The sequence below is a fragment of the Pimephales promelas genome, chromosome 14 (assembly GCF_988280905.1).
Source record: "Pimephales promelas chromosome 14, fPimPro1.hap1.1, whole genome shotgun sequence".
NCBI lineage: Eukaryota > Metazoa > Chordata > Actinopteri > Cypriniformes > Leuciscidae > Pimephales > Pimephales promelas.
The window spans coordinates 17,221,769-17,247,547 of record NC_142782.1 but is presented as its reverse complement, the minus strand read 5'-3'; the positions used below and the strand labels follow the sequence as shown (position 1 = coordinate 17,247,547).

At 40.6% G+C, this 25,779-nt stretch overlaps 1 long non-coding RNA gene across 1 annotated transcript in view; it reads right to left on the bottom strand.

The window, feature by feature from the left end:
* Nucleotides 1-200: 200 nt before the first annotated feature.
* Nucleotides 201-25,779, bottom strand: part of LOC148973708 (uncharacterized) — a 36,734-nt gene continuing 11,155 nt past the window's right edge. Inside the window, exons 3-4 of the long non-coding RNA XR_016146421.1 lie at nucleotides 1,427-1,690; nucleotides 201-1,292 (exon numbers count right to left, since the gene is read on the bottom strand). This is a non-coding gene — a long non-coding RNA (uncharacterized LOC148973708). The remainder of the gene's footprint in view (nucleotides 1,293-1,426; nucleotides 1,691-25,779) is intronic.

Below are 25,779 nucleotides of genomic sequence, written 5' to 3'. Positions count from 1 at the left end.
TGGCCTTAAGTCTCCAGTAACTACAGTATCTTTTCTAAGCAATCAGACGTAGCCTACATGTTTTTGGGGTGATAAAACTGTGAGATCGAATGCTAGCGTAGCTTGTACCCGACACAAATGTTCAGTTATTGCGTTATACATATTGTTTATTTTAGTTTGATCAGGAATTACAAATAGCAAACCTGTGGAGTCCTAGGCAGACTCGATTCAACAGACATTTCTTTCGAAAGTGTAAATCTCTTGCACATTTTTATAGTTCATACACTTTGTAAGCACAATTTAGCGCAACTCTGTGTTTTTGTGGATCTTGCTTTCAATCTTTGTAACTAAACAGTGGGTTGTAGGCTACACAGGTCATGTGGGGTTTATAGTGTTGGTTTCCAAGCACATTTTAAAACAAGAGCAGTGTTGAATTTGGCAATAAGGCTGTTTCTTTTCCTCTTTGTGGTTTTGCTGTCTGTCTGAAGTTGTCTTGTTTTTCTTCTCGCTCTAGTCCCCACATTCAAAGCATACTAGTAATTTCTCTCCTCAGCATTGAGTTGGCCGATTTGGCTGATATGATGTGACTTGATGAAAACAAATCTCAGTTTTACACCAAACCCCCCTCTGGTCCTCTTCCTCTTCAATACCAGATGAAAGCCCAACTTGTGAAGGACGTCTGGACTGACAGCTCAAGCTCTGGTCTGGGACTCCGTCTTCAGCGGGGCGTTTGTGAGTGCGAAGGTAAGGTGTGTTTGGGAAAATCTGGCCCTCACCACTCACCCATGCCAACTCAAACTGTTAGCTGTTAGACGTGCCCACTGGCATCAGCTGGGACCCACTTACCCTATTTTCATTTCGTAGAGATCTTTGGGGGGGGGGATTTTAGGATAGCGGTGAGTATGTGGGGATGTAGCCTCCTTTCGGTTGTCACAACTGGTAAAGGCTTGACTTTGAACTGTGGAGAGAGGAACCTAATTATACCCCACCTGTGCCCGGCTGCAGGGGGAGGGAAGGTAGAGATGAAGCTGTTAACTGTCTCGCAACTGGCACCACCCTGTGTTTGTATACATCTGTGTCTTATTTCCTTCTCTGGCACAATCAGTCCAGGAAGCTAAGCAGGCATGACCGCATTTGGCTACTTCCAAAGACTTTGGCAAAGTTAGACAAGGAGAAGGCTGAGTAATGGAGAAGGGTGGGAGGACATGGGTGCTGTGTGTTCGTGTGTCGCCAAGAGGTGCATTGTTTGTTTTTTCTCTCCCTCTCTTGGTGCTTTGGAAATGCTGGTACAGCAGAAAATAATTGGTCCAGCTCTGTGTGGAATTGAGGGATGGAGTTACAGTGTGGAAGATGAGTCTGTACATCATAATTGTATATTTGTGTGTGCGCGGAGACTCGTGAGATGTTGAAATGCAGTTTTGTGTCAGAGCAAATCAAAAGCAGCTACCTGGCATCTTAAACAGGCTTGAGTGACATCTGACTAATATGGAAACGCCACCGGTAGAAAGCACCTGCAGTGTCCTCAGCGCATCTAATCGGCATCTTCGGTGAGGCAGGGTAATTCGGAGACACTGTTGTGGGCCGCTTTCAGAGGCATTCTGCCGCTTAGTCCATTATAAGTCCTGTCACATTTCGACTGCTTGATGTGCATCTACAAAAGGCTCACGAGCTCCAGATGGGAGTGACATTCACATTTATTGCCTGTAAGGAACTAAGGAACAAGAGCAAAATAATATGATGAAAAGTATCAAGGCTTAATTAAATGTTGAAAAACACTAATTAGAAGGAAATGGTTACGTTGTTTTTCCCTCATTTGGCAGTTTATACAACAAGTAAAAAAATGACCAAAAAGAGGTCAAAAATTGTGAATGACCTCTTTAAAGTCCAGTGTCTTGATCCAATTATTTCCCCAACAACAAAAGGTGGTTAATTTGTTTCAGAAATGTACGTTATTGGGGCGGCAGTGGCTCAGTGGTTCATGTAGGTTGTCTACAAACGAAAGGTTGGTGGTTCAATCCCCGGTTCCACCTGACCAAGTGTCGAGGTGTCCATGAGCAAGACACCTAACCCGGCTGCTCCCGACGAGCTGGATGGCGCCTTGTATGGCTGCCGTCGGTGTATGAATGTGTGTGTGAATGGGTGAATGTGAGGCAAATTGTAAAGCGCTTTGGTGGCCATTGGGTCTATGAAAGCGCTATATAAATGCAGTCCATTTACCATTTTATTTTTAATTCACAGCCACATAAAAAAAGTTTTTTTTTTCTCAGCTCATAAACACATTAAACTTTAACATTTGACTTAACATTGATGTACAAATTGTATCACCTCTATCATTCATATTCTTAACTTACTTAGAACTAACTTACATAACTTAGAACTTCCAAAAGCTAGTTCTAACCCCAAATCAGGTCATACATAAAGATGTTCACAGAATCCATGCATACTTTATAACAGGGACGAGCCCATTTCATTTGTCCAGATATTGTCAGCTTTCATTAGTGTGTCTGGAACTGGTGGCAGGCACAGCTTGTGTGCAGGTTGTCAGAGCCATTTACAACAATGGCCAGATATGAACCCCAGGCATGTTTCTCAATGTAAATTACAACATCTGTCTCTATCCACCTGTTCTCAACTTCCGCACTTGTGCTTAATCAAAAAAGAAAAAAAAATGCAATTAACCATATTGTAGCTTGTCTGTGTTCGAAAACACATTGTGCAGAATATAACAACAAGTGGGAACAAAGTAAAATTTGTATGTGTTGTTTTTGAATGTACTGAAAGGGAAATGTTTTAGACTAGACTTTCATATTTCATTTCATAAGATAAGATAAGCTCAGGAGGAGCACGCGCAGAAAATTAACAATCAGCAATCAGCAATCAACGATGAGAGGTATATATCCCAGCAGTCTCACCTCGTAGCATTGGCAGTTTGCAGCATCCCTCCAACTGTCAATGCAACAAGGTGATCCCAAGCACTTACACTTGGGGGGTGGGGGGGTACTAGGGTTCGGGCCGAATTCCAAGCTCAAAGCCCTTCCCCCGGACAGCACGCCAAATATGCATTAAAATTTCTCTCTCTAATTTTATGTAAGTGTGAACTCGTGAAATACAAATTCAAAAATAAAGCACTCAGAAAAATTTAACTCCAATTTTGAACAAAACAACCAGTAAAATGTATTATATAAAAAGTGAACTGATGATGAACTGAACAAACAAAGGGTTTAAATACCATGGCAAACTAATCAACAAAACGAACATCAAGTGCAACAAATCAAACCATCAATGAAAACCTCTCAGTTACTGTTGTAACCCTTGTTCCATGAAGAGCAAGAGAACCGAGATGTTATGTCAAAAATAGGAGGAGATGGTGGGCGAGATACAACTTGTGACGTGAACGTAGACCACCCTGATGGTTGATGTATGCCACCATCTCCACGTTGTCCGTCCGGAATCCGGATACATACCCACCCTGCAACAAAGGTCAAAACTGGCACAGGGCCAGCAGTACTCCTAGCAACTCAAGGCAGTTGATTTGCTCGCCCATTGCATACAGTGCCCGAGGCCATTCTGGATCCATCTTTTGTGACAACAACATGTCTGGATATTTGTTCTAAGGGCACACCAGCCCAAAGAAACGCATGGTCTGACCACAGTGTGGAAAGTGACAGATCATGTGATGGTCACCCTATGTGTGCCATGGCGCCATGCCCATCTCGGGACTCGGTTGTGAAGTCAGTGCTGAAGCGGTCTCATATGCATCAATCTGAGTGGTGTGACTCTGTCTGCGGATGCCATATGCCCGAGGTGCCGCTGAAATAGTTTCAGTGGAACCACTGATTTCCCCCTCGTTCCTGAGACGTGCCGTCATGTTGACCGAGTCCAACTCCATACCGAGAAGAGAGATACTCTGCACAAGGGAGAGTTTGCTCTTTTACTAGTTGACCTGAAGCCCCAGATGGCTGAGGTGCCTGAGCCCCAGGTCCCTGTGTTCACACAACAAATCTCAAGAGTGAGCAAGAATGATCCAGTCGACGAGATAGTTAAGAATGTGAACGCCGACTGTGCAAAAGCAGCCAAAACGACTTTTGGACCTTGTACTGAAATGCTTGACCCTCGAAACCATACTGAAGGAATGGTCTATGTTGAGGCAAAATAGAGACATGGAAATATGTGTCCCTTTAGGTTGTCTGCTGCAAACCAATCTTTGGGGCTAACGCACATGAGGATGCTTTTCTGCATCAACATTTTGAACGGAAAGTTGTTAAGGGCCCGATTCAAGACACACAGATCAGAATTTGGCCGTAATCCACCGTGTGGATTCTTGGGTATGATGAGGTTGGCTTGGTGGGATGTAAAATCCTGACTTCATTTCGACTGGAAGGACTGGCTTTACTGCATCCTTTGCTAGCAGGACCTCAATCGCTGCACACAGGACAGGGGCAACTGTTTGCGCAGTCTCATCCCAAGACGTCAAACAACGCTTTTTACCATACGTCAACATCTGACATTTTAGGGTACCCTTTAACGTCATTTAGATGACACTATCTAATCCTAACCCTACCCCAGACCTAAACCAACCACATCATCTAACTGACGTTAAAGATAAAGCGTCAGTTGGATGACGCCCCAGGATCGTCATCTAACTGATGTTAAAGGGTACCCTAAAACGTCGGATGTTGACGTATGGTCAAAAGCGTCAGTTAGTTGACATCTTGGGATGAGACTGTGTTAGCCTGGCACTGAGGAAAACTGGATGCCGCTGAACCTTGGGAAGCGGGGTTCACTGTCTCCTGGACAAGAGCAGATCTCCTTGTCTCCTGTCTCAGAGATTTGTTTTGCAAACTGCTTAGACTTTTTTAGTGGCAGCTGAGACAGGCTGTGTCGCTTTAGCAACCTGGATGTTGGCTTCTGCTTGGGCCGCACCAGAGCGGTTATAGATGGCGCATGGGGATGCCCTTGGCGATGGGCAGGTGAAGGGGCAGGATGTGCTTGATCATCTCTGTCTGCTTCTGAACTGAAGAGAGTACTAACCGAAGTGGTCCTCTGATGTGTAGAGCAACCAGAATGGAAAATAGCACAGAGTACTTCTCCTTTTTCAAGGTATTGGAGTCTTGATCTTAACATGGCAATGGTCATGTTCCCACAGTGAGAACACGAGTCATCAACAAAACTGTGCTTCAGCTTGCTTACGGCCCAGAAACAGGGGGTTGTTATCATGGCTGTCAGACGGGGCCAGGAAACGACCACATCGAGAAACACACGGGTTGAATGCCATCTTTAAAAAGACACAGTCATCCATGCTTGCTCTTTTAAGGAAGCCGATCTTTTAATTGTGTTGAAGCGCCCAGGAGTGTGATCGCAACTTACTTAACTGTGCACGTTTGCTCTTTATGGCGAAACACACCACTGAATGTCTCCTCTTGTGAATGAAGGTAGATCAGCAGAGCGCTGACAAACTATCACTCGGCTCCGAAGCAAAAAGCGGAATGAGTGAGTTGCCGGCAAGCTAATAGGCTGTATGTCCAGGAAAGTGCGAGTGGCCATACAAGTCTCACTTGACAATATCCATTGACTTGTTTTGTTGCTGCTTGAAGGTGATTGGGCTCCCAAGTGAGATCACATGGGAGATCACTCATTTTTTGTTTTATTATTATTATTGTCACAGCCCATATACAACCACAGACAATTATTTTATCGACAGGCAAAGTTTGCACAGAAATGTAAGGTTTTTCCCATCCTCACCGACCTTGGGTGTTTTTTGGGGTTTTTTTCGCTACATATTAAGGCCTGTTTACGTGTGTTTTAGCCGTGTTTTTGTCTGGAAGGCTCAATAGAAATCTGGCACCCTACAGAATTATGTTAAACTGAGAGAGCGTGTGTTCACAGACACCAGAATGAACGAGCTCACAGTATCATTCATCAGGCAATAATACAGTACGTTCAGTTCACGTTCGCCCAAAATATGAACGTTCATTGAACGCGTTCAGGCACAACTCTGCTGATAGGGAACCCATGGTAATGAACTCAAACACAGGAAACTGAACTAAAACGCATGTAAACCCACCCCAAAACAAACACAATTACAATCCATCATAATAATAATGGTGTTAGGTTTTCATCTACATTTTTATAATGGATTTTTGCTCAGCATTTTCCTAAAAAAATCCATAGAGTAACTTTATGCAAATATTTTTTTTTTCATTGCTTCAGACACTAAACAGGAAGTTGTTGAAAAAAAAAACAGAGCAAGTGAAGTTAAACTCACAGGTCACTATTTTTATTTAAAGCACTCTTGCTGCACATGCCATAGCTGTCCCTATCCATCCATGCCAACCCTTGTTCCTACGCTCCTTTCTTTCTTTACCTTGAGCGTTTGTTTTCGTTTTACTCCCTTGAACCTTGCCACACGGGTGGTGACACACAGGGCCTGAGAGGGAAGATGGAGAGGTGGAGCAGGCCAGAATGATCACTATCATTAACATTCACCGCGGTTCACTTATCATCCCTGACTCCTGCGACATGGCAGCCATTACCTCGCGTCCGCAGGTGGAGCAGCACCATACATATTGCATTGTGCCAGTGCCGATTTATGTATCCAGTAACAAAAGGAAAGTCTAATGAAAAAATACAGGGGGCAATCATTTATGCTCCTTCGCTTCCTCTTCTTTCTGAAGATGGGGGAGCGGCAGCATGGACAAAGCGGGGAACACCAGCTGTCTTCTTTCCACATCAGTCCTCTACGCTGCACTGTCAGTCAAATTCTCATTTGCAGAGCGAGCGAGGTTAACCTGCATCAGAGCATCAGGACTGTGACAAGGGGCCTATCAGAGCCCGAATCACTATGTCAGCCAAAAAAGAAGAACAGGAAAGGTTGGTGTCTCAAACATACTTTTGAGTGCATGAGGTGACGGAATGTGAAATCTCATTCACGTTTATTCAAATCAGGTGCATCAAGAAGAACCAGTCCAGGTTTGACATCTACGATGCCAAAATCATTGGTTCTCATGTCTTGTAATCATGATGCACCACATTTTAATTTGTTTGAATTTTCAGTGACAGCAATTTCAGTTTATTCCTCACACAAAGCTATCAAATGACTTTTGAAGACTTGGAATATTGAGTCTTATGGACCTGTCGTTATTCTTTTATGGTGCTTTTTTGGTCAGTTTTAGAGTCTATCATCTTCACTATACCCCATCATACAACCCTATCATCTTCACTATAAGTAAAAATTATTAAAAAAAAAAAATCATACAGATTTGGAATTAAATGATGAGTTTTCATTTGCATTTTTGGGTGAACTGTTCTTTAAAGGGACAGATTTATTTATTTATTTATTTTTTTCCACGTATTGTGATCGGTACTTTTCAGTAGGGAGGGACTTGGTTCTATTTGTTGGTTGTTGAAGGCAGATCTGAATGCCAGATTTCATTTGATTGTAATATATGGCCAGGGTTTATGTGGGGAGGATCATTTCCAAAGAGAACTGGAAGATGGAGTTGATATTTTGATTAATTTTGATCAAGTCGACTTTCAATGATTAGATAAAAGTGTTTGTCATAAATTAGTCACACTTTGGGCATACCCATACGTAAATGTAATATATGAGTACATATATTACATTTCCTAATGGGTATCACTTGCTTCAAATAAAAAATTCTGTCATTTAAATATGACTTTTTTCCAGAAGAACACAAAAGGAGTTGATTGATTATCAAAATTAGCAATATAATTATGCTGTCAAAAGCTTATATTTTCTACATAACGAAAATGTACAGTACAGTGATCACTGTCTGTCAAGTTCAAATGCAGTTTTTCTTTATTTAAAGGGCACCTATTATGGAAAATTCACTTTTACATGGTGTTTGAACATAAATGTGTGTTGGCAGTGTGTGAGCAAAACCACCCTAGAATGATAAAAATCCACCCAGTGGTTTTTTTTACAATCTCAATAAATCATGTGCACTGTCTCAGAACGAGCTGTTCTGAGATTCAGCTCTTTGTGACGTAGAAAGTGAGCAAGGGGTTTGATTGACAGTGTGGCTGAGGCCTAGACCTCGCCCTCGGTGATCTGTACACATCATCCTCCATTGTTTCAACGACAGCCGGTAATGTCTCTTGGAAACATAACTTAAGTGTTCTGTCGTGGACTCGTGGGTTAATCCTGTTGTTGTGGCTTAAAAGTTAATCCTCAAGTGTGGATCGTCATCTACTGTTTGATTATTCTGCCGGAGTCTCTTCGTGCTATTTATTTATTCCGATTCAAACGTACGATGAATGACAGACAAAACAGTGCGTCTCTCACTCTCTCGGCCCTTCTGCTTAGACCGACTGCCATAGGTATCAAGTGACGCCCTCATCCAAAGGCAGGGCGGGGATATGCAGCTCATTTGCATTAAAGTGGCATGCCTCAAAACAGCTCATTTTCAAACAGGCCCCAAAATGACATTTTCAAATGGTTATAATAAATTAACTGTGGGGTATTTTGAGCTGAAACTTCACAAATACATTCTGGGGACAACCGAGACCAATATTACATCTTGTAAAAAGGGGCATAATAGGTGCCCTTTAAACATTATTTTGAACCTAGGTACTGAACTAAATCTTCACTTTAATTGCCTTGTATTGTGTAGGATTTCAGGTGAACCAGGACCACCCCTCAAAAACATTGATACTTTGTGGCATTTTTTTTCTATTTTCTATTTGTCCTATCAACAAAAAATAGTAACCACTAGATAGTATAGTAAACATAATACGTAAATACTAAAGGCAGAAGTAAAAATGTCACCAAAATGATGAACGTCGCAACTGCGTTGTTTCAATCCATTTTTATTTGTTGCTAAGAAGAGTCTCAAAACACGCTGGTAACCTAATTCTACACAAGGCTGTGGACCAGTGTTGTTCCTCTGAGGACGGCTGTATAAATAGAATCCATAATGGACCAGAGTGAGATGCTATCATTTATCTCCGACTCTCACAAACACAGTTCAGATCTCTCCTCATTTTCCTAATGATCTCCTTCTTTTTTGCTATGTGTTTTACTTTAAGGTGCGCAGGATCCAAGCTTAATGGACACAATTTATCACTGGCTGATCCGACCCAAGTCCAGTTTATCCAGTAAAGTTGAAGAACAAAACAAATTGCCAAACCAAATGCTTTTTGTTGAGGGAATTGGCTTATTTTTCAAAGAAGTGAGGAAATGAAAAACAAGGGAAACACCGACCCTGATTTAGGTCTTTAAGGTAAAACTGTGGTTTGTGTAGATGCAAACATGAGTCAAGACGGGTTTCATTTGAAATAAATTATTTAACCTTTTGTGACCTGGGACGTCATTCATTACCCTCCTCCTCATTATTTTTTTTTAAGTTATACATCAACCTTCTTAGTATTCCTCAGTCAATTCATTATAAACAATATAACAAGAAACAATTATAAAATATAAAAGAATGCCTATTTTCCAAATTTTTTTTCTGCATAACAATAATTGAATTTCTGATGACTGAATAAGTGCAATTCACCTTTATTCCACAAGTTGTCTGATACACAATGATGAAGTAACATATCACTCATAGTTACCGCAGGCAGAAAACTAAAGAATAGGAAATATCATCAGTAAAACTTGAAATGGCTCAGTGATTTACTGCATAGTGAATGCAATCAAATATTAGTGTCAATGTCACTTGATGTTGAAGAAGCTGTCAGCGATCAAGATGTTGAAAATTAGTTTTGAGAATATGTTTGAGGTTGTGAATATGACCCAGATGCAAATGAGCTCTGACGAGGATAGTGAACATTTGCTCAAACTGATCCTTCCAAGCTCCAAAAGGTAACAAAATGTATTCTTCTGAAATGGACACTCTAATAGCAGGAGAGTTTTATATTATTGCCACGGGTAGAGATCCATCCGTGTTAGATATAGATCCGGGTCCCTAAAGACCCATGATTTCCAGTAGATGTTAAAACTTCATGCTAATTTGCACTAGGCTTTCGCCAAGATAAGCAAAACTAAGACATAGCTTTACAGTAAACCATGCTTCTACATCCTTTTACGCTTCTTTCCATATGGTGGTGTGACTCCCCTTCTGTCCGGCGTTAACAGCTGCAGTGTATTTGGCGCGTCAGCACACACGACGGCTGCAACTACAGTGTGGACTCCCCAGTGGACCAGCACGACAACCGTCTGGATTGAGTCGAGTAGGGGACATCTCTAGGGTCTTCAAGTGGGCACCTTCCGTCCTCAGTGTTTCGTCGACTAGCCCACGACACCTCAAGTGGGCTCGACAGTGACTCTGGCGTCCCAGAGTCACCCCCCTCCGTCCCCCACTCAACTCAGCCCAGCTTACTAACCTCTAGATTCCTCCTGCTGCTTCCTCCGCAACCCAACCATACTGTCAAGCCCCACTGTTGCGTTAATGCCGTTTCAGTGGCAATGGTTCCGTATGGCATACCACCGCAAAACACAATAACTGCCCAAACACCCATCATTCACGCAATATACACAGGAACGTAATGACTGTAAATACTATCCAACCTATACAAATAAACAAACAGTCTCTTCAAGTTTTTTCAAGAATTCTATGAAACCATAGCGCGGCGGCCTGTGCACAGCCAGCCAGAATATTTCCGTCTCAACCACAGCCAGTTGCTGCTCCTCTCTGCTGCTTCAGATAAGTTCTTTACTGTTCAACACAACTCTTGGCCACTGAATCCGACATCTCTGAGGAACCGGGTTGTAGAGTGTGCCACAAAACCTCGACAACCCACTTCCAAATATTTAAAAAATAATTAGAACAACATTCATGCATTTAAGAGTTAAGAATTTTTTTTTTTTTTTTTACGTTTGTCTTAGGAGTTAAGATTTTGATAACGTAACAATAAAAGGCTCTATACCAATCAGCTATTGATGGGAATCCTATGGAATTTAAAGATTTCGTTTCTGATTTCAAATGACAGTTCTGAATCCTTAATGATTCTGTAACGCTTTAGATTTCAGCCCGGAAAATACTGTGTAATTATAGTGTACCTATAAAGTACTTGTACATGCAAGTATAAGTGAACAATGTCAAGTTTGGGCAATAAAGGGGTAACAACCAGGAGAAATAAAATATATATAATAAAATATTATAGAACTAAGGGGTACTTATTATACTATTATGATACAACAATCTTACATTTGGGAGCAATTTAGTGAGAACATTCAATTCACTGTGTACCTTTTTGTAATAATTGTGTACCAAGTCAATACATACTGTATAGGCTTTTTAAAAATGACAGGGGTACATGACTATGCATTTATATATATATATATATATATATATATATATATATATATATATATATATAAAGAGCAGATATTTAAGTTTGGACTAAAAGCTAAGACTATTGCAATTTTTTTAATATACTGGGAAATATATCTGGTTTAATGTTTTTACAGGGTAAGTGGTGCTTGTATAATAAAGGTTTCAAGTCAGTGATATAAGATTGTGTATGCATTTTAATTGTACTTACCCTGTGGAACGGGCAACAAACACCACTTTAATTTATTCAAATATTATTTTATTTGATATCATAAAAGAAGAATAAGTACCCCTTAGTTCTATAACACTTACAGTATTAGCATTTATATGTTACCCCTTTATTCCCCAAATTTAAAATATTGTTCCCTTATACTTACATTGTAAGTACGTTATAGGTACACTATAATTACTGAAGGTTACGCTGTAAAATCGCTTTAATTACGCAGTACTTTCCGTGCTGTAATCCAAAGCGTTACCAATGATTTCATTAACAATTCTTTTTAAGTATCAGCAACAAAGCAAAAACAATGCTACTTTTGGGAACATCCCATTAATTTAAGTACATTTTTATATTATTTCACTATTCTTTTTAAAAGAACATTTTTTATTACAAAAACTCAACATTGTTATAGAAACCACAAGTTAATAATTTATTTTCATAATCATTTGGACTTAATCAAAGAGTTGTCTCATACATTTGAGACTGATTTTTAGTCATTTTAACTAATTCAGTAAAAATGAAAAGTCATTTGTTCTTAAATTGCAGAACATTGGTTACAATGAACTGTTTGTTTGATTGTTCTTGAGTGTGACACAATAAAAAAAAAATAGTCAAATCAAATAAACACTGTCCAACTATTTTAGTAGTGTTCTATCAGCAGAAGAATGCACAAGCACTTTAATTGAACCAAACATCATGAAAATGTATTAAACGTAAACATTTCTGAATAAGAGCTGGTTTTGAGGTTCCTAACCCTACACTTTGTTTTAAATGCGCAATGAAAGCATTTGGCTGGTTGCTTTTTTGCTCTATTGTTTTGACAGAATGTGGTCTCAGGTGATGTTTGCCTGTGTCCTTGAGTAACTCCTGCGGGAGTTTGGGTAAACAGCTTGTTGTTAACCCTTTAATTGGTGCACAGACACAAATGTAAATTTAATGTAAAGCACATGAAGAAAAAAAGACAACTCCAGCATTTGGTTGCACACTCTAATGACTGAGAGTCATACATTACTCAGCGACCAACCCAAATTGCTTGTTTTAGCTAATTCACTTTGAAGGCTTTTTGTGCTACTCTTTAATTCGAATCGCTAATTGACTCAAAGTAGGATGCATCTCAGTGCCAGGGCCCATAGGCACTCGGCAACATGGAGCTCCAGCGAAAAGATTTTCAGAAGGATGAGGGGAAGGAGGGAAGAGACAGAGAGCAAAGACAAATCTCAGCCCGTACCCCCCGGGCAATGCCACGGCTCCATGCAGTAGATTAAATTCTGGCCCGGGCCCAAGTGAAGGCCTGCTTTTTAACCACTGATTTTCTCATTTGCCTTTAGAGGCCTGCGGCCTGGCAGGCTGTGCGGAGCATTACCAGCCTGCAGCAGCACTTAAAACACATTTTAGCCCAGGCTAACAGCTGGCATCCTGGCCAAGAGACTCGTCTCATGTGACGGAAGGGAACCTAAAGCGGGGAGGGGCGGGGGGTGGGGGTGAGAGTAGCCAATCGCACAAAGCCTGGCTGAAATAATGATAGCGGCAGATGAATCTGATTATGTGTGTTCATGTAATTGTGATTCACTTAGAGGCCATGTTTTGAAATATATTTTTAATTTACATGATTTGGTTATGCCCCTTGTTCTTTTTATCTTTCATTTGTGGGTGGACACACATGAGAGACAAGGCCATTATCAGGACCTGGGCTGTGAAAAATTGTCTGTAAGCTCATGGAGAAACTTTTATTTTACTTAATTTATATCTAATAGGGTCAAAAGGAGTGGGGCGTGTTGCAGAGCAATGGGAAGACTAACAATTTGTCTGAAGCACACAAACACAGACAAGTTGACTGAACTGTGTGTGTTTGTGTGTGTTAAATATTATTATTAAATGTTAAATAATAATAATGTATCAATAAAGCAAATATGTTTAGATATAATTTACTAAAAAAAATACTTTTTATTGATAGCTACTTTATTTTAATGTAGCCTATCCTTGTTTCAGTGTAATTATACAAGCTCTGAGTAATATTAATTAAATGCATGTACTTACTATAAAGTTAAGGTTAGGATTAATGTTTGGCTCAGGACTATTGCATGTAAAATGGCATAATTTACTGTTGTTATTATTATAGTAAGTGCATGTAACATGTAAAAATGGCGTGTAAAATAAAGTTTTGCCTTATTTATTATTTTTAAATAATTAATACATTGTGTTTTAGATTACCATATATTTTTTATTGTAACAATTAGCAATTTATGATGCAAGCAATGTGGTGACTGAAGTAAATGTAAATGATCTGTGAAAAGTGCAACTTTTTACTAGTAACATACACACACTATATGCATATATTTCGGAACCCTCAGCTTGAATCGGCATGCAGGTTCTGTATCTGTGTGTGTGTGAGCTGGTGACAAGCCAGTGATTGTCAGCAGAGTTATGCAGTGTTCAGTACAGCAGTCTCTCTTTCTGTGTCCCATGCCTTTGGTTTTCAATCTCATGCTTCACGTCCGCTGAGCCCACACCATCAGGGGCTCTTATTTACGACTGAGGGTCCTCATACAATCTCCCGTCAAGGGTCCAGACCAGTGCGGCCCTCCCTTCCTCTCTTCCTGGGTTCATCCTCTCTCCTGCTCTGTGTAGAGAGCTCATTATTGTCAGCTTCTCAATGCACTGCTGGACAGGGCTTCAGCTGAATCCATTCTGGTATATTCAATTATTGTCCCTGTCCTGTGACATGTACTTTTTTTATGGTGCTATTTTTAAAGCGAATACATTTTTTTGCACTTTTCTGAAGAGTCTTTGTCAGCATAGGCCCTGTTCTGTGTTTTGAGTTTGGGACCTGTCTGTATGAGTCTACATTAATGCTGCGCTATCACATCAGTTTAATATGTGGTTATATTGTATGGTGGGACGGCTGGCTGTTGATTGATTTTCAGTGCAGTCTCCTGGGACTGGCGTGATTTTATTTAAGTGAGTGCACACATCATTTGCACGCTAAGGTTCAGCTAACTTGCTCCATATTCAGCCTTTTTTAAAGGCGCCATAAACAGCGCCCTATCTTTAGAATGGGCCGTTGTGAAATGTGTACTGTGGTGGACAGTAAATATGAGGTTGCCGTGACTGCCAGCAGAAATTCACACACAAGGCCGCCTCGTAATGTATCGCTCTGATCTTCAGTCAGATAATGACTCTGGTATGTGTAGCAACAAAACGTGACTTGCCATTTTTTTAAAAATCTGGATACTAAAGGAGGCTGAACTCGAGCTACAGGGGAGAGCAAGATTATTGGTGAATAATGACTTAAATTTTAGTCCGTTCCTCTCACAAAGCTATATATATATATATATTCAGAAAGAGATCCATTGAAAAAGTCAGGGAAAAATGTAAAAGTACTCTTCAAATAAATTTGAAATGAATTAAATTAAAAATGCTTTTCTGACGTTAAAGGTAAAGCGTCAGTTAGATGATGCCCTCTGATAGCGGCATCTAACTGACGCTAAAGGGTGCCCTAAAGCGTCGGATGTTGAAATATGATCAAAAACGTCAGTTAGATGACGTCTTGGGATGAGAATGTGTTGATCTAACAGTACTCTCATAGTAAGTAAAAAAAAACAGCTTTAATAATGCAAAGTAAATATTTTACAGATAATATTTAATGACATTAATTAATTTGAAATTATTATTTTAGATAAATTATTTAATTTAGCATTTATTTTTGGTCATTTACCACTATGCTGACTTTATAACGTCATGATGTTAAGTATTGTATAGTATAGATTTTATATTATTTTTTATCTGTTAAGGGTGATTGGGTATAATAATATTGCCTATAAATGACTTTATATTTTATGAAAAAAAGGTATGAGGGTATCCTCAATATCTAAGTGTCTGGTATCAAAAAGTTTGAAAAGACTTTGATTATTGTGTGTGAGTCAGTATATTTTAAGAAGATTTTTTTTAGTCTTTTTTTGTAATTTGATGATGTGGTCAATAAACTATTGTTATGTTGCTTAACATTTTCATAAATGTCTACATTTGTGAAGCATAGAAAAAGCAACTGCATACCGGTTTGGCATAACATGAGGTTGAGTAAATGACAGAATTATTATTTTTGGGGGGTGAACTATTCTCAATGTCCTTGCGATGATTAAATCATTAAAAAAAAATTGACAGGTTGTGAACGCTTGACGGATCAGGCCTAAAGGTGAGCGTCCCACAATGCAACATCTCTCCACCTTTCCATTGGCTCTGGGCGGGAGCATGAACGGAGTGCCGGCCTCAAATAGAGGTGGCATCTGGTGCCCAATTTGTCATGCCTGAATTACCTGAGAGCTGATAAGAGTTGAAGTTTTAATAAAAGTTGGGAGCTGTAGATAGCTGGCTGAAGGACACTGATGAAGTGTCTTGGGGCCTATTTCCACCTCGAGATAAGGAGCTGAAGAGAGAGAGGAAGGTGGGTCGCAGGGCCAGAGATGTGAGTGCACACACTAATGTTCAGGGTGTGTGTTTTTTCTCTTTCCCCAGTATCTCAGTTTGGAGAAGATATAGTATATACACATATGGTGTGGGGAAAAAAATAATGACCAGGATCTAAACGAGGAGAAACCTGGGTGGATCTGGTTATCCCTGGTGTTTAGTTGTGTAGTTTCAAATTTTGTCAATATTGCATAATTGTATAATCATTTATTTAATGTGTACATTTTTATTTTATAATTTGATATCTGTCATGACGACTCTCAGAGTGTTTGGCATGGTTATGGTTATGTCCATGTTGACATGTTTGGTCTTTGTGGAATAGATCTGCTATGCTGGCGCTGCTGTTGGTTATTACTTGCAACGGCCAATACATCCAAAACACTGCTGTGGGCAAGACATGCTGCTGTCTTTTACTTTTATAGATGAACATTTTATTTGGTTTAATAATAAATAGGCTACTACACAAAGCACATGCTCACATAAAAATGATAAAATACAATTTTCATATACTCAAAACAAAACCAAAGAGGAAAGACATGCACAAACACAAATTATATTTGAAAAACAAAAGAATCTGACTATAAAAACCCTTTTTAATATTCTGTAGCAATTTATTTTCATTATTCTGTCAAGTATGTTTTAATCCAAACATTTTAATCATTGCCATGGAATGTTTTTCTGTCTTGTCTTCGTCAATGTTATCAAACGTTATAAAATCAAAAACCCTGCGTTAACGAACATTTTCGTTAGTAATTTCCTTGATGAGATTAACACTGACGGTGTCCTAACGTTATGTGTCCCTCCCTCTCTTTCTCTCTCTCTCTCTTCCTCTCAATCTCGTTCTGTGATTTGGCCTCCCGCCAGCATCTATAGCTCACCCTCAGCTGTGGCGGCAAGCTCCAGATGTGCCAAAGGCGTGTTTTTTTCTCTTTTTCTCCCCACGTGTGTTTGCGAGTGTGTGTATGTGTGTGTGTCTGCGTGCAGGTTTTGCCAGCTGACTGCACCGTTTGATAACCCGCTCTCTGGATGCCCATCACCGGCCGCAGAGATAGAATTAAATGATGATGATCTTCCCACGAGTTGGGTGCGGAAACAGCGCGTATAAATCTTGATTTCATCTCAGCGTGAGAAGTCTTTATCCATCATCACTCTTAATGAACAAGTCATTAGGCGCGATGAATGGCGCGCAGGGCCGTTCTCGCCGACGCTTTTGTTTGCGGCTTTTTGGGGGGCAACTTCCGCGCCCTTTCGAGGGGGTCAAACTCATTGCTCCAGATGTGGGGGTAACCTCTCCAGCCTCCCCTCCTCTGAGGTGCCCAGGGCCAGCATGTACTAAGCAGGCTGGAACAAATAAGTAAACAGAAATAAGCATGATTGTAATGCCCTGAGGTGTCGACATAAAACTAATTTTATTTTTCAGTGGTCCTTCATTGTGCTATTTTTATATGTTAAAAATCTAGTGCAAGTCAAGTTTCGGTTCTTGGAATCATGCACTAATGGGAATATTCAACAAAAATTTCATGGCAATTCGTAACTACGTTTTTGCGAATTGAGGGCTAATTTGGGGGAATTTGTAATCTCCTACTGTTTTGATCTGCTTACGCACCACTGAAGATTAGGCTTCAGATTAGGGGTGGACCTCCAAGATCATTATTTTTTTCTTTTTTTTTCTTTTTTGTTTTTATATCAATCACATTGTATGAATTCATACGAAATAGCTAAATTATGAGGGTACATTTCACCTCACCTTCATGTCATTCCAAACCTGCATGAATCGTCCATAATTTTTTTTACAATTATAGGGGACTTAAGAATTCAAGATTTAATATAAGAATGCAAAAGCACCAGTCATCCATACAACATTTTTTTTTTTTCAATTAATTGGTCAAAACAGTTCACAAAAAAAAAATATTCGAAGGATTAGTCTGAATTATTTATTCCTGAACTAGACTGATCCAGTTCCAAATTCTGTATATTTACTCAAGATCCAGATCAGGGGAGCGTTTCCCGTACAATGACATAGTTCGCTGCTTCACTACCATAGTACGATGCATCGTTGGAGAAATCAATCGAAACCCACTGTCGCGAAGTATCGTTCAAACACGTTGGTTTCGCACGTGGAGTAATAACTATGAAACTGTTTGAGATCCAATTAACGCTAGATTTTTTAATATAAATTACAAACATATAATCTGAGGACTATTTCTAATTGTTCTCAGTTATTTTGCTTTATTACCAGACTCAATATCTGACTCATTCTTACATAGTACAGCACGTTCACACATGTGCACTCTTCAAACATGGTACTTTAAATCTTTTGACAAACTAAAAGACGTAAATTCCATTTGTATGTATTCTTAATAAAAGGCTCCGGTTGTACTGAATGTCAGCTTGCTTATTTTGCTCAAGATAAGGAATTATTACGTCCAAATGTCATGCAATATAGAAACGATGCCTCTAACCACAGGTTGAGAGCTGTCGCTCAAACCACACAACTTTGCGATGCTGTTCGCGAATGTTCGTTGGAACGATGGTTTCGGGAAACACAGACTCGTTGCTGATAACGACGGAACTTGCGACCATAGTTGGCTAACGATGCTTTCGAGAAACGCACCCCAGTTTGATTTGTGAATGACTCAGACCATTTTTTTTTGTTTGTTTTTTGTAAATCAGATCAACCTTTTCATTGAAAACAATGATTCGCTCACTAATGAAACATCATCACGTCTACACAACAAGAAGAAAGATTAAGTCTCCATTCATTGTAATAGCAAAAGTGGGAAAAACAGTTTTCTTTTTTTCTTTTTTGCCTTTTTGGTTTCTGCAAAGAAGGATTGTTTGGATGAGGGTGAATAAAGGATGACAGACTTTTCATATTTGGGTGAACCAAGTCTTGAGGGAGTTCAAGTGAGTTCTGTGATGATATGAGAATACAATGAGAAACTCTACAGGGAACTTGAATGTTGAGAGGTTCAGTCTCTGAGTCAGTACCCAATTGTGTTCAGTTGCAAGGTCCTTTAGTGTTTGGATATTTTCCCTTTTTCTTAAGCTACACTGGCTCTTCTAGTTAAAGTTTTGGCAATTCTCTGAGGCTCTTGTATTTGCAATCTAGATTAACTTAAAAGCTTTCTTAAAGAATTTAAGAGCATTTTCAGTGTAGCCCCAGGCTACCGAAAGCAGACGCTGTACCACCTGCATCAAATTTGAATGAAAATGCCTCAAGACTCTTTCAGCTCTGTAAAGTAGAACGATATTTATTTTGTGAAGGAAGATGCTTCTCAAAATTGTTTGCCTCGGAAATGCGACAAAATAGAAATTGACACAGGGCAAATGTATTTAACTTTTCATATGTTCACAGAGCATAAATTTGCATTTGAGCTCAAAAACAGCGCACTGATTCTGACTTTCCTTGTTAGTGACAGCTGCCATGTTTTAATGTCACATTCTCGTAGGCTTGTGGCTCTGAAGCCCTCAAGATCCTGCTGGGAATCACATCACTCAGTATGTTCGATAATATCTCTTCATCATTAAACTAGACACCTTTCATTCTTTAAACACCACTCTATTTCTCATGGCATTTAAAGGTACAATATGTAAGAAAATCACTTACACAGTGTGATATATGTCCTGCAGATGTGTACTTACAATATCCCAAAAGTCTCCAAACATTTTTCATTTAAGAGAAATTACAATTTTAAATAAGTGGCAGTCCCGTAAAAAAATGTTGCCTGTCAATGATATATCCGCGCTATCCTTGGTTTTCATTTTTCACAGCTGCATAGTGCGTAACATTTTGTTTCTTTCAAACATAGACCATGGCATGCAGACTTTGGGACAAACAAGGAGAACGTCTCAGTTACGCATGTAACCCTCGTTCCCTGAAGGAGGGAATGGAGACGTAGTCGATGTGTCGACTGATTGGGATCATGCTTAGAGAGCCTGACATCTTCAAGTACTACTAAAACGAGCCAATGTAACTGGCGTGTGTGATATGCATTACACACTCTGAGCGTAACTCAGAGTCAGCAGTCGTCCAGCAATAGTGGCGACGGGACTACATCTCCGTTCCCTCCTTAAGGGAACGAGGGTTACATACGTACCCGGGACGTTCCACTTTAGTAGCTCACATTCGACGTAATCGATGTGTCGAATGATTGGGATCCCAATTAAAATACCATCTAGTGCTGCCACCTTCCAGTTCCTACATAAAAGCCTCCAGATCCCCCCACAATTAAGGCAAGGAAGGGACAGGGGACACATCCAACCCAGAGGGAGGTAATATGTAGAGAATACACATATGAACTGGGCAGATGACCGGGCAGTACAACATATGGAATGTCACTGAGATGGCTCCAGCCTAAATGGGGGAGACTCAACCAAACAGTGACGGCAAAGCAGGCTCTGCCAAGGGAAGACACAGGCTTGCTGGAGGGAGCCATACCATGAAAGAATACACATATGGGATCGCCGTAGGGATCACAGCATATGGACCCAGCTTAACACAGGTTCCAACAGTGCATAAGAATGCAACATGACATCATGACTTTTGCGTAAACATATACGCCACTTTTGAGTCAGGTGGCGTGTTATCACTACGCATTTTGAGCTATCCGCGTGTATCTGCGTGTATGCGTATATGTCTATGCCATTAACGTCCGCGTCATTCCGCGTGTCCGTGCATGCAGTCAAATCTCCAGTCATAAATGCCATTAACCCCAGTGACGGTTAAGTTTAGGGATGGGGTTGAGGCAAGTCATATCTTTTTTTTTTACCTAGGATGGTAAGGGAACAGTCATAAATGCAATTAACCCCAGTGACGGTTAGGTTTAGGGACGGGGTTGAGGTAAGTCATATATTTATATAACGTTAAGTCAACGGCGTTCATAAACACGCTGAAAGGCGATTATGCGTCTTGATGGCACGCCAAAAATGGAAATACGAATTGGCGTGTCATACACGCGCTACTTCATGAGATCAGCCTGAAGAATGATAAGCCTGGCTTCGGACGTTCCGCCAAGTCCGTTGCCGAAGGGTATCGAGGAGCTCAACAGGGTTCAGCTAAAAAGTGGAACTGGAGAAAGAATTGCGCACATATCTAGTCCATATGAGGGGAATGGCACAGCAAGCCAAAACAACAAACCGGGCTTACAACCTCGCTTGGAAACAGCCTTCCCTCTCTGCTCATTTCCTTGAAAGATAAGAGCTGGTCTGAGATCCTAAGGCTTGCGTTCTGTGCACTTGCAGGCTCACCACCTGGTCCCAGTTTAAGGAAGAGGTAGGAACCTTGAGCACACATCCACAAGTCGATGAAGGAAAGCGAGCAAGTCCCTACCCTCTAGTAGAGACCATGCGAGCAGGAGAACTGTTTAAAAACAGAATTTTTAACTCACTGTTCGAACAATCCTGAAAGCTCTCAGGATACTCATGGAGAAAAGACTCATTCAACAAATAGGTTCCACTCCTAACTAGCAAAGCACAACTGCCTTATCTTATGGGGTGCTTGCAGAAGTGATGGTCACTACCACATATCCTTGTGATAGTGACCTTAACCTCCCCGTCCAGTTCTTTGAACGTGGGTGCCATCATGCCCCATCCCTGAAATGTATTCAGGGGAAGTCAGGAAGGCTGTTGAGGGAACTAGATCTGGTTGGGCCTAAAAGGGGCAACTATCAAGACCTGTTCCACTCCTGACTTAGCACAGTAGGTGCAAGTGACATGCACGCACAAGACAGGAGCACTGCTCAACACTAGATGTGATAATTCACTGTTTTGACATGCCCTGACATTTGTGCTTTGTTCATGTTAATGGCACAGGTGAAATGACACTATTTAGCCCAAACATGGCTACCATAATATGTGAGCAACATGTATGTACATGCTTGTATTTGAGAGAACATTTGTATGCTTGGTTGACAAAAAAAAAAAAAGTTTCTGAAATGAGGCCACAAAACATACTGAATGTGTCCACAAGACTTTTGACTAATGGATGTCACCTAGAGTTTTTGCTTCAAAATGATCTGAAAGTCATCCTGCCTAATTATTGACTTAAAACAATAGATTGTTTTAAATTGTGAAAAAAAAATTATGGAAAGGCAATATGTGAATGGGTGTGAACAGCCCAAACACTTTAAGAAGAATTAGGTTGTTCTCACCTGAGAAGACAAAGACTCGCAAAAATAATCTGTCTTTCATTCAGATGTGTCACACAAGAAAGAATGCAAGGACAATATATATACAGTATATATATATATATATATATATATATATATATATATAGGTCAGGTGCAGTGTGATGCTCACCTATGAGCGCACGGTCTGGGCTACTCTCGTGCATGTCCATGGGTGCCCTGGCCTGACACACCTGTAGCAGCAACATGGCACGCAAGAAGAGGCAGCTTGCCCACAGGCTTTGTAAGCTGTGCCCATCAGAACGGACAAGAACTCACAACTCACAGGCCTTAGGGGGGAGACGAGGATCCCCCCAAAAGGCAGCGGCCGTTGGACACAGGTGCACCTGTGTCGGCGACAGACCGCTCCATTGGAGGGATAACCTCACAAACCCTCACCACTCCTCCATCAAGGGTAGTGAGGGGGAAATCTATCCAGGCAGTTTCTGGCAGAGAAATGTGCCATCCACATCCTGCTAAGCTCTCCATGCACTTCGGAAAAGAAAGGCACTGGGGCGGCGAACCGAGAACCAGCACGGCCGCCCCGAGATACCAATCCTCCAATGAGACTGAATGGGACCGGGATCTCAACACCGCGACAGTAATATTCCCGCAATGGGAACATGTACCACCCACAAAAGCTGTTTCACCGTGCTGTAAGCCCAAACACGTGATGCAACAATTCTGACTGTCAGAGAGAAAAAAGGGAACGCCCACATCCAGAAATGCACAAGTGGAATGACATCTTTTTCTTGTTTTCTTTTTTTTTTTTTTTTTTTAAAAAGACGCATATGCATTCATGTTGCTCTTTCAGGAAATAGGACCCATCACCAGTGCCGGAGCACACAGGGGAATGACTGCAGCAACACTGAACAGTGAACTGAAACAGTGAAGAACTCACTTTTCTGCCCTCTAACCAGCCATCAACACACACAAACCTTTAGAAAGCTGTTAGAACAGTAGTTGAGAGCTCAAAGCTCGCGATCACCGCTGCACCCGCGCTTTAGAAACCACCAGCACCGGGAGAGTTTTCAGAAGAGCACCAACACAGTCGCTCGATGTAAACAACAGCACTCTTCAGAGACATCAAACGATCGGCTCCAAAGTGAAAGACAACTAGTGCGTGCATCCACTTCTGTATTTATACCCGTGCCACAGGGCCGGAGTGTATAATGCATTTCACGCACAACAATTACATTGGCTCGTTTTAATAGTACTCGAAGATGACAGGCACTCTAAGCGTGATCCCAATCAGTCGACACGTCAACTAAAATAAGGATCAATATCAGAGTGTCGTTTTTGAGATGCTGAGAGCTCCATGTCCGTAACTAACTTGGACTTGACAGAGCTTCACAAGTCATGAATTGATAGCTTTATTAGACAGGTGAGCAAATGTACATAAAACAAATCAATGTTATATAATGTTAGCTCAACATGATGAAATGTTAGAATATGGTCAGTATGTTATTCTAATGTTGATCTAGCTTACTGTTAGTTTCGTATAGCAAACAAACTAACACATAGTATAACACTATAACTTTCAACAGACATTTAAAAACCCTTTAGTGTGATAGTGTAACGTTAGACCAAGTGAAGCAGCGCTGCGTTACCTCACAAGTTTAATTCATCTAATAAACTGACTGTATGAGTCATCCAGCACTTGCGGGTAGTTCGGTAGAATTAAATGACCTTTCTTCTTTATAGCCGCGTGACTCGCATGTATTCTCTGTCTATTTAGCAATTGCGACCTGCTTCATACCACTGTAATGTTAATAAACATGAATGTTCGGACTCATCCATAAACATTATTAGATCCATCAGCCTGACAATTCCCATCATTCAGCTCATCACTGCGTTATAAATCTACGCCTTTGTTATTGTTGGAAAATGTGCCCTCTCGTGGTGAAAAAAAACCGAATATTGGTGAATATTGTGCCTTTAACAGTGGATGCCCCGCCCCCCACCCCCCTTTAATCTCCTTTCTCTCGCTTGAAAAAGTTTTTAGATGGCTATTATGCAACGCCTCTGGTTCTACTTGCACAGCTTTGAGTGAGATTTGAACCAACGTTTCCAGTTTTGGATTCCAGTTTTACACAGTCTCATCCCAAGAAGTCATATAACTGACGTCTTGGGACGTCTTTTGACCATACGTCAACATCCACCTTTTTAGGGTACCCTTAAACATCGGTTACATGACGATCCCGGGCCGTCATACAACTGACACTTTACCTTTAATGTTGGTTAGGTGACGGGGTAGGTTTAGGTCTGGGGTAGGGTTAGGACCCGATAACGTCATTTAACCGACGTTTAAGGGTACACCCTAAAAAGGCGGATGTTGACGTATGGTCAAATCACGTCCCAAGACGTCAGTTATATGACGTCTTGGGATGAGACTGCGCTGTTTTGGAGGTGGATTAGCTAACAAGAGTGCTAAAGACCGCAACAGTGGTTTCAGTCGCTAATGTACCACTTGAGGCATGCAGGGTAGTGAGGTTTACGAGTATTGTTCATACTAGCTGGCCTCCATTACACTCACCCCTATAAACCTCACTCCCATCCGAATCATGGCACCAATGTAACCCCTCCGGATCTACTCACTCCGCTCTGAGCAGGATCTGAACCGCCGTTTCCAGCATGGGATGTGGGCATGCTAACAATGACACTTAAGACCCCAACTGCTAACATCAGTCGCTAACTCACCTCTTGAGGCCAGGCGAGTGAGATTTACTTACACGGCTATTACTATCTGTTTTTTATATGTTACCCGTGCTGTTAAAACGAGTTGGAATGTGCAAGGGCTAATTTCGAGCTACAGGCAAAACAAGTGTAGCCTAAAATGTCATTTTTTGTTGAATTTGAGTTCACATAAATTTGTTCTTTAAGAAGAAATGGCAATTAAACATCTAAAAAATATCTTTATTTGTACGTTTTCTGAGAGGAGTACCTTTATTTTGTCCATGAAAAATGCCTGCTCTGCTTGCTTCTCAACACATGACGCTTCACCTCTGCACAGGTTTGTTATTGTTTTAAAGAGCAGCACTCTAATTAAATATTCACTGCAAATTGTCAATGCACAGAAAGACGCCTCAGACAGCGTCGAGCCAATACACAGAATTACAATATTTAAAAATATCTACATTTCTAAATCAGACTGATCTCATGAAGTAGCACGTGTATGACACGCCAATTCGTATTTCCATTTTTGGCGTGCTATCAAGACACATAATCGCTTTTCAGCGTGTTTATGAAATCCGTTGACTTAACGTTATTACTAGGGATGCACCGAAATGAAAATTCTTGACCGAAACCGAAAACCGAAAAAGAGGAAACCAAAGCCGAAAACCGAAACACCGAAAGAATTATTAGTATCATGGTATTTATGGCTATGACTGTGTACAAACTTTACTAAAATCAAGGCATTGCAATTGCATATTAATATCACATTTTCAAAGAATAAATCAATTACAAATTATGCAAATATTTATTAAGCACAATGCACAGTAAAAAATAAAATTCAAACTAAAATGTTTAACTTGACCCCACTCATACACTAAATAATAATCTACTGGCCTGCAGAAAGGTTTTAAAATGAAACGTTCTCTCAAAAACAAAGCCGAGCGAAAACTTCTCATCAGTAGCACCCAGTTTGCAT